At 59.6% G+C, this 10,287-nt stretch overlaps 1 protein-coding gene across 3 annotated transcripts in view; it reads right to left on the bottom strand.

The window, feature by feature from the left end:
• GTF2IRD1 (GTF2I repeat domain containing 1) overlaps positions 1–10,087 on the bottom strand; it is a 123,795-nt gene extending 113,708 nt beyond the window's left edge. For all 3 annotated transcript variants that reach the window (XM_082432311.1, XM_082432309.1, XM_082432310.1), the window contains exon 1: positions 9,782–10,087. The gene's annotated coding sequence lies outside the window, so the exon portion shown is untranslated. The remainder of the gene's footprint in view (positions 1–9,781) is intronic.
• Between the last annotated feature and the right edge of the window lie 200 nt (positions 10,088–10,287).

Below are 10,287 nucleotides of genomic sequence, written 5' to 3' on the forward strand. Positions count from 1 at the left end.
CTGCAGTGTACATTTTACTTTTTTTTTTTTTTTTGGCCGCACATGGGATCTTAGTTCCCCGACCAGGGATCGAACTCGGGCCCCCCGTAGTGGAAGCACGGAGTCTTAACCACTGGACCGCCAGGGAAGTCCTGAAGTGTACCTTTTAAAGGAAATAATTTTCAAGAAAAAAAAAAATCCAACATGCTAGAGAGGAAGAGAACAAAGTCCCTAAAGGCACCACCAAGCCCCAACCCGAGGCTCTGAGGACCCACCCACAGGCTTCTTCTTGGGGGGAATACATAAACCCCTCTTTGTTTATGCCTCTGCACTTGGGTTTTCTATTGCCTGTAGCCAAACACGCTCCTAACTGATGGTCTCGTCCCTGTGCCACCCGCCGGGACTAGAGGGGCTCCGCACGCTGGGCGGCACGTGTCTGAGGCTGGTGGTCAGGACTCAGCTAAACGTCAAGTTACTGGGCACGGTCGCTGCCAGCGGCCTCTGGACCACCGCACAGATGTGTGCACACGCACGTGCACGCACAAAAAGCGTGTGTCTAAATAGTCCAGGGGATTAACTGTCCTGAGGCTTCACACTTGTGCTCTCTCCACACGCACCAGCTGCCCTTCACGGAGGGGGAACCCCCCAAACTGGTGTGCACACAGCGCCCCCCCCGACCATTGCCATTACCCTCTGGATGCCTCTGAGAGGCACAGCCAGGCCAGCAGACTGGCCAGCAACTGGGGACGATGGGGTGAGCCTGTGAGAGCTGGGATGGAAGGGTGGAAAAGCCCCTTGACCTTCCAAGGCCCCGCCCCAAATGTCCCGGCACCCAGCTTGCTTCTACTTCACTTAGCAAGTTGGTACAGGACACTCACTGTGTCAGGCAGCGAGCTGGGGGCAGGGATGCGGAGGGACAGGGCAGCACGGCCCCGACCCATTGGAGGGAGACAGACAAGTACAAGGCCAGTTGGAACACCGCAGGTGAGGAGCGCTGAGGTGTAGGAACACAGAGGAGGGGCACTTAACACAGACCCGGGAGGGGACAACAGAGAAGGCTTCCGGAGGAAAGTGACATTCAAGCTGGGACCTGCAAGAATTAGCCCAGTGAAATGGATGGGGAGCAGTAAAACGTGTTTAAAGGAGAAGCAATAGCACATTGTGAAGCAAGACGGGAACGCAGTATGTTCTGAAAACTGATGAAGCTCATCGTGGCTATCATAGAAACAGGCAGGGCCTGGCTGGGAGTGAGGCAATCAGATGAAGGTCTTCACCTGGACCCAACACAAGGCCCCCAAGTTGGTCCCCGCGGAAGGCCTTCTGGAGTGTCGTTTCCCATCTCTGGACCCTTTCCTACATTGCTGCCCCCACCTCGCCCCACCCCAGAATGCCCACCCCAGACTACTCCTGAATCCCACCCGTCCTCCAGTCACCTCCTGCAGGCTGCCCTCAGGCCCTCTGGGGAGAACGGTGGGGCCCATACCCCTGGGTAGCCCAGCACCAAGGTAGGGCTTGGCATCGGGATGCCTCATCACCCACCCCAAGGGTCTGAGAGGTGGACAGGCCAAGGGGACTAAGCACTTCTACCCCTGGGGTTTTCCCAGCTTACAGAAACAGACACTCAGGCACGGCACAGCCCACGCTCTGTGGGCAGAGTAGGCAAGAGCAGTGCAGGGAATGATGGCATCCAGTTCCTCTCTGGGCAGACCTGGGGCTCTCCAAGGGCCAGCCTCTGGGATCATCGTGTGACAAGTTGAGAAAACACTTCACTGGGATGGGGACCAGCTTCTCCCAACTGAACAAGCGGATCCTCCCAAGAACCCTGTCATGCAGGGATAACCACACTCATTTGTTCAGATGAGGCTCAGAGAGGTAAAGTCACTCGCCTGAAGTCACACAGCAGGTGAGGGGTAGAAGTGGGACTCGAACCCTTGCCTGTCTGGTTTCAAAGGCTCTGATGGTTAAATGGCACCCTGTCGGGAAGTGGGGAGGCTCTAAGGCAGCCAAAGGAGCCTGCCCCCAAGGAGGGGCACTGGCCTCCCACCCAGGGCATCCAGGAGCATCTCCCCGCCCTGGATGTGCGGAGAACAGAGCATCTGAGGCAGTGGCTGGCTCCGGGCGGGCGGGTGGCCAATGGACCAGGATCAGAGGGAGGCTGTGGTTAGCCTATCCACCCAGAGGGCTGCACCCCCAGCCAGGGCATACATGGAGAACGGGGGCACCCAGCTCCTTCCCAGAGGCCCTACCTTTCCCAAGCTGGGCCTCTCTGCTGAAAGCCACCACACCTGAAAAACCAGCTCCTGGATAAACATGAGACACCAGATGGGCCCAGTCACAAGACCCCCTTGGAGCCCGCCAGGACCACCTTGGAGCTGGCTGGGTGGGCGGGCAGGCAGGAGTCCTGCCTGCTCCAGGGAGCCACCCAGGGGCACCCGAGGGCCCTTCTGCACAGGGCTAGCCTGCCATGGTCCCTCCACCGAGTACAGCCCAAGGGTGGGACTCAGGGGTCCAGCTTTTGAGGACATGGGGGAGGGGACAATGGTGGGGTGGAGGGGGGGGCAGCTGGCTCATCAGGAAAAGTCAATGACTTCCTCACAAGAAACAGTTAAGGGCTTCCCTGGTGGCACAGTGGTTGAGAATCTGCCTGCCAATGCAGGGGACAGGGGTTCGAGCCCTGGTCTGGGAAGATCCCACATGCCGCGGAGCAACTAGGCCCGTGAGCCACAACTACTGAGCCTGCGCGTCTGGAGCCTGTGCTCCGCAACAAGAGAGGCCACGATAGTGAGAGGCCCGCGCACCGCGATGAAGAGTGGCCCCCGCTTGCCGCAATTAGAGAAAGCCCTCGCACAGAAATGAAGACCCAACACAGCCAAAAATAAATAAATAAATAAATAAATAAATAATAGAAATAAAGGAATTCCTTTAAAAAAAAAGAAACAGTTAAAACCCCCCAAATCTCTCAAGACACCCATGCAAGCCATGCTGTTGTCACCCACGGTGTTCCCTTTTCTTAGGAAGCCACAACCCCTGGGGGGGCCCCCCTTCACTCAGGGACCGCCATTCATGAGCCCACAGGCAGTGCTGCCTCCGTTTTCTAGATGGTCAAACTGAGGCTCAGCTGACTGGCAGCCATCCAAGCCACGTGCAGCAGGCAGGCGGCAGAGCTGGAATCGGCCTGACCAGAAGCTTCTGTGACCAACCGAAATCTCAGTGCTGCCGCCCACGCGAACATTCAGGAGAACAGCCGCAGCCAACTGTGGATCTCAGATGTTTGTCAACCAACGTTTTATTTAGAGCCCTAAAAGGTAACTTGGATAGAAGTGGCCCTACTCCAACTCAGAGGGGGACACAGGGTGCTGGAAGCCCGCATGTCCCCACCTCCTTCCCCCGCGGGGTCCCGTGCCCTCCAGGGCTCTGTGGAAGCCCAGCAGCTTGTGTGACCCCTGCTGAGTCTCACGCTGGCCCTGGAAACCAGATGCTCTGTTCTCCTGTTCACAGATGACCACGCCGAAGCACAGAGATGTGGTGTCACTCACCCGAGGTCACACAGTCCCATTCTGTTTGACCCTACATCATGCTCCTGCCTGCCCTCCTTCCATATCCGCTTGTTTCAGGAAAACACAGAATTTGTATCCCAAACTATAGAGCAGGAGAAGTGGAGACCAGGGACTCACTGCCAGAGACCCCCAGACTCCTTGGGGAGTGGGGCACACAGAGACGGGCAAGACACCACTGGGCACAGACAGCTTCCCTCCCTTCAGGTTCACACTCTGCCCCCAGAGCATCAATTGTCCAGGGAGCCACCTGGTCGATGGGCGGGTGGAAGACTGCAGCCCTGAGGGCGGCTCGCAGGCAGGTGTAATTTCATCGGGAGCTCCCCGTCTGTGCAAGTCACCAGAAACGGAGGATGAAATTCCAGCTCTGCGGACAGAAGTGTGCAGCGATCCTGGCTCAGGGTCGGCTCTCAAAGCGGGTGGGGAGGGGGTGTCTTTGTGAACATGAGGAAAAGATGCCCCCTCCTCTGGGCGGCCCCGAGCCGGAGCTCAGCTCTCCTCCACGAGAAGAGTGGCGGAGCTCTGTGGTATAGCCGTGCCATGGAGTACTACTCAGCCCCCAAAAGCACCAGCTCCCGATGCCCCGACAATGCATTAGGCGGAATGGAAGAAGCTAGACGCAGGCTGCATACCGCGTGATTGCATTTATGTGACGCTCTGGAGGATGCGAAGCCATAGAGACAGAAACCCGATCAGTGGCTGCCAGGGGCTGGGGGAGGGGAGGGGGCTGGCTGCACACGGGCTTGAGAGAACCTTTGGGGGGGATGGAATGTTCTATGTCTTGACAGGGGCTGGTCTATGTGAATGCATGCATTGGTTGAGTTCCTTGGACGGCACACTTAAGCCCTGGGCATTTCACCAGATATTCCTCATCCCTCGACAATATATATGATAACACGTGGGGTGAGCCCTTCCTACGTGCCAGCCTGGGGCTGGATGCCAGGACCTGAGACCCTGCAGACCTGGTGCCTCTGCAAGTTTCTCACTAGCTTATGGAGTGACCGATGGATGGATGGACAGATACAGACCCCCCCCATAGGGCAATTCTGCCAGGAGCCAGAAAACGTACCTTGAGACCCCACTAGACCCCACCAGCAAACAGGCCTGGCCCTGCCCAAGCCTCCAGGAGAGAAGCAGCCTGAAGGGTCTCCTCCAGCTACAGGCCAGGAAGGGACATGGCCTCAGCTGTCCCTCCTTCCCCAACCACACAGCCAGGCCAGGCACCTATGAGCTGCCCAGGACCCCAAGCCCTCAAGCTGGGACCTCTCGCCTCTGGCTTCCCACCCCGTCTCCACTCCAGACCTGCAGCAGTGTGACCCACCTACCCCTCTGTGGGGCCTCCACCATGCAACACTGAACCCCCAAAACCACAGCACCGCCACTGGGCTCGGGCAAAGCGGGGGGATCATCGCCACTTTACACACAAGCACACAGCCAGCTGGGGGGAGGGGACATGGGTCACTCCCTGGCCTTGGGCCCTCCTGCGACATTCCAGGGGCCTCAGTGCAACACAGGGGCTGGGGCTTCTGCCTCGGATGGCGGCGTGGCAGCGGGGAGGTAATTCCCAGCAACCGGCATGCTGTACTCACCCGGCATCCCTTTAAAGGGACAACCCCTCAAACCTGTGACCAGACCAACAAGGACCCTCCCCTACCAGGGGCCCCGGGGGCGCAATCTCCAGCCTTGGCGGGGGGCGGGGGGTGGGGAGCACCAGAGAAACAGCCTCCCAGGGCTCAGGCCTGGCCCTGCAAATCCTAATTCGGTGTCAGATAGGGCGACCCCGGTAATTTCCCTGCTCCTCCCAACACTTCTTAATACACCATATGGACCGCAGTGGCACAGAAGACTCTGAACGCCAGGGCCTTGCAGGCTGGGGATCCCTGAGGCCCCATGCTACCCAGGCCTAACAGGAGATCTGGACGCTTGGACCCCAGACAGGAGAAAGCCCAACCGAGGAAATCAGAATCGCCGCTGCCTGATTCAGACTCGCTCTAGACCATCCCCCCGAGCCTCAGGTTGAGTCCTGACCCCAACTCCAGGCCCCAGCCACACCCTGAGTCCCTCCCTAGCCCCCAACAGTCTCACTGCCCAGAGGCCGCAGCTGAAAGGTTGCCAGAAAAAACACAAGACCCCCAGTTCAGTCTGAACTTCAGGTAAACAGGAAGTAAATTTTTAGTGTCATTTAGAGCCCCAATACCGCATTATCTGTCGCTTATCCGAAATCCAAATGTAACTGGGTGTCCCTCTTTTAACTGGCTAAGTCTGGCAGCCCGGAGCAGGTGGTCCTGAAGCAGAGAGACAGGTGGGCACACAAATAGCTGTGGGTCAGCCAGGCCCAGCTCGGGACCAGGAGGAAGGGAGTTTGGAGCGAGAGTTCTGCTCCCTGCCTGGCACACCCCCGCCAGTCACCCCAAGCCCGTGCCTGGACAAAGCACAGCCTCACCCAGCTCACTCAGGAAACCTAACTCACCCCGAAGTGAACAAGGGCTGTGCCCCATGCGCCATCCTCCCCCAGGGCTCTGAGCCTCTTTGTATCATCAGACATAACCCACAGCACTAAGTCTGAAGTGACGAAATATCGATCCCAGTGAGACAGTCCCAGCCAGACATCCTGCAAATGAGGAATCTGGGTGCCCAGCGAGGCTGGCTCCCATTGGAACTCACCTGGACACCCCAACATTTACACCCAGAAGTCCCCACTGTCACCCTGTCACCAAAGGGGTGACGTGCCACTGTCTTCGGACCAGGTTCGTCTCCTTCACTTCTCCCATATAAAACAATCTTCCCCACAGTCTGCCCCTGCTTGTGAATTCCTGCCGGGAATTCCCTTCCAGTCACCACAAGGGGTCACATCTCATAGGCCCCACATCCTCCCGGGGGATCCCGAGCCCTCCCGAGCCCTCGGTCCTGGGTCTCGCTCTGCTCTCTGGGACTTGTGAATTAACCCTGCAGTTCTTGTTCCCAGTGCCCCCTGAGGCCTCCACAGACCCCCTGGAGCTGGCACACCCTCCTGGTCTGTCCCAAGGAACTTGGCTGTGTCTTGGCTGCAGAGCGTCAAAGAGAGAGACGTCCGCAAATCGCTGAGAGTCGGAGGATCAAGAGACGCTGGATGGGGCTTCCCTGGTGGCGCAGTGGTTAAGAATCTGCCTGCCAATGCAGGGGACACGGGTTCGAGCCCTGGTCTGGGAAGATCCCACATGCCGCGGAGCAACTAGGCCCGTGAGCCACAACTACTGAGCCTGCGCGTCTGGAGCCTGTGCTCCACAACAAGAGAGGCCGCGATAATGAGAGGCCCGCGCACTGCGATGAAGAGTGGCCCCCGCTTGCCACAGCTGGAGAAAGCCCTCGCACAGAAACGAAGACCCAACACAGCCATAAATAAATAAATAAATAAATAAATAAATAAATAAATAAATAAATAAGTAAGTAAGTAAGTAAGTAAGTAAGTAAATTTATTAAAAAAAATGAGACGCTGGATGGATGACACTCAGGGAGCAAAGCCCCAGGCTCAGGTTTGGGGGAGACACAGGCTGGGGTGATGGGGTGAGGAGCCTCCCAGAGGATGTGGGGCAGGAAGCTCAGGGAAAGACCCTGGGATTCCAACCATTGTGGGAACCTGCCCCAGAGATGGGAACTCAGGAGCAACACGAGAAACTGTGCTTAGCAATGTGGACCCTGGGGCAGGACTTCATTCATTCATTCACTCAATAAGTATTTGGGGACCAGCCCTGGGGCACCACGGAACCGAAAGCAAGCCTCAGTCCCCGCCCTGTCCCTAGTACAATCGGGACGTGTAACTCTTGATTAAGATCAATGTTGGGACAGGGGAAGGACAGAATGTCATGGGGACACCGAGGTAGCACCTTGGCCAGTCCTGGGAAGGCTTGGGAAGGCTTCCGGCTGGAGGACATGACAGCCAGCTGAGTCCGGACAGAGGAGAGGAAAAAGGCAAATTCTACAGCTCTTATCCCCAGTCCTCACCAAGTGGGGCCATTTAAGGAAGCCCTGCCCCCGCAGGTGGGAAGAACCTCTGAGGTGAGAGGAACGGCACGTGCAAAGGCCATTCAGGAAAACTGCAAGCTTGCAGGTTTCAAAGAATGGGCCCAGGAGGCAGCGGGTGGGCAGACGAGAGCCAGAGGACACGAAGCAGAACCTGGAATGAGGATGGACCAGCAGATGTGGTCTGTGGTTCCAAGGTCACGCTTAGGACACGAGAGCCCCAAGCTGTCACCCATCACATCACCCTGAGATCCCCACCCGGGGTCTCCAACAACTGGGCCATTGCCAAACTGGGGACGCCCTGGCTGCTGGAGACAGGGAGGCTGCAAGAACAGCTGTCTCCGAGACCCCTATCATTACGTCTGCCTTTCCGACTATTTCCAAGCATCAAACAACTGGAACCACGTCAGAAGGCTAGCCAGCTCGGGGAGACTGCCTTAAATGAACAGATGAAGCACGTTGCAAATAAATGACCCTTCCTCCAGCATCTAGAGAACAGTCCTCTTAAGTAGGTTAAGCCTGCCCCTACAATGCTATCTTCCCAGACCCAGTTTTGCAACCTTTTCCCCCCAAGTCCACACACATTTTGAACGAGTGGTCAGTGAGTGGCGGCCGAGTCCCAACCCTGCCTCGCTTCCTCCGCTGGGGTCCTCTGGGATTCTTTGAGTCAGAGCCACAACTTTCTAGGTCACCCTCGGAGCAGGGTACAGAATGGGGTGTGGTCTTCAGCTCCCCACCTCCCAAAAGCACATTGGGGGCTCCGACATCCTGTCCCCTTGGGGCCAGGCCTGTCCCTTGGTCCACTGGTCCCTGTTCAGAAGAAGGCAGAGTGTACCTCCCACCCTCCTGGGCCCCTGCTCCTGATGGCCACGTGACCGCCCCCATCCTTTTTGCCCTTGTGCCCGGCCCCTCCCTGACAGCAGTCACCAACCTCCCCACCACCACTGCCTCTCACTCTGAATAAATAATCGATGCCGATGCCCTTACCCTTTGGGAATGACGCTGCTGAAATAAATGGGCTGCTCAGAGGCACTTCCCCAGCCCGGAGGCCCCAGGTCAGTACCAGGGAGCAGCAGTCCTAGCCACCGAGCAACCAGACACACGAGGGAGACGATGGCCAGAGGGGTCAGAGCAGCTTCTGGCCACCCCTTCCTTCTGCTGTGGGCAGTAAGAGAAACCCCCGCAAATGCCCACTCCTCTAGAAGCTGTCCGGGCCTGCCCCACGCCCCACATCAACAGCACCATACTCCACCCAAGGCCATCGCTTTCCCCACGTGCCGGGCAAGGAGACCCCTACAAGCCGAGCTCCCTCACTTGGGCTGTGATGTGGACATAGGAGCCTCCCACCCCAGGTCTAGTCCTGGGAGCCTGGGTCACAGGGCCAGATGTCCAGGGCTCGAGTCCCCTCCAGCAATGCCAGGAGGGTGGAACTCTCAACTGCACTGTCCCCCTCTGCCCTGGGCCCAGGCCGGGGCATCACCCCTCTCCCTGGCCACAGGCAGGGGCTGGGGGACCCAGGAAAGGCATTAAGCCCATCATACCCAAAGCCCATCCAGCATCCTATGGCTGCTCCAGGGGCCTCCCCACCCATCTGCGGGAACTCAGAGACCACCCACAGACAGGGCATCCCCAACTTGCTCCTCTGAAAGCTTTGCGACCCCCTGCTGCCATCCTCTGAGTCTCCTTCCCCCCACCCCACGAGGAGCTCAGCTGCCACCACTCAGGCCAGCCCCCTCCCCAGGGACCCCAACAGGAACCACTGTGCCGGGGCAGTCCTGCCTGGCTGTCCTGTTCAGTCCTGCCTGAACTCAGCCTATAAGTGGGGGACACCGGCCAGGAGACCGGCCCAGCCCGAGAAAGGCGGAGGTGGGGGGAACTGGGGGGCGGGGGCCGCGGCCTTCCCAGCCCCCTCCGCTCCCACACTGGCGCCCGCCGCCTGGGCAGCACAACTGACCTCATTCGCCAAATGCAGCAGCCTGCGGGCGCCCGCTGCCCGCCCCGGGCGCCCCTACCTCCGGAAGGGACGGGGGGTGACAGCTCCCGACTGCCACCCCCTCCCGGCAGGTGGGGGCGGCCGTCCCTCCCCTCCCCCGGCCCGAATTATAATCCCAGTCACGTGCCTCCCAATGCACCCAAAAGCCGGACCCAGATTCTGTAACACCTTGAGGGGGAGGGGCGGGGGCCCCGGGGGTGTGGGAGGAGAGGGGAGAAGGGCCTCGGCGCCCGCCCCCCGCAAAAGTTTCTCCTACCTTGGAGGATCCCCAAGCGCTCCTGCCAGCGGCGCCCCGGCCCCGGCCCGCGGCCAGGACTCAGCCTCCTGCCGCTGCCTCCTTAATTAATCCAGGAGAATGGGGGAAGGAGAGGCAGAGGGAGGCGCGGAGCGGCGGAGGGGGCGGGCGGGAGGAGAGCGGGGCGCTGGGCGGGGAGGGGGCCCGGCGGGGGCTCTCGGGCCGGCCGGGGGGCTGGCGCTCGGCGGCCCCCACCCCCGGCGCGGGCTGCGGCGGAGGGCGGGGCGCGGCGCGGGGAGCGGAGCCGAGAGCGGGAGCGCAGGGAGGCTCTTTGTTCTGTAATCCCAGTAAGATTGCCAGCCATTCGCCCCGGCCCTAATCCCAGCCCCGCGCAACACCACCCTCCATTGGCTGCCATTTACATACGGGATTAGCCCGCCCTGCCCGCCCAGCGCCCCGGCCTGGGCACCGCGGGGGGAGCGCCGTGCCCCCGCCCCGCGCCCGGCGCCCTGAGCGCGCTCCGCCCC

This window comes from Balaenoptera physalus, assembly GCF_965194825.1.
Source record: "Balaenoptera physalus genome assembly, chromosome: 16".
Lineage (NCBI taxonomy): Eukaryota > Metazoa > Chordata > Mammalia > Artiodactyla > Balaenopteridae > Balaenoptera > Balaenoptera physalus.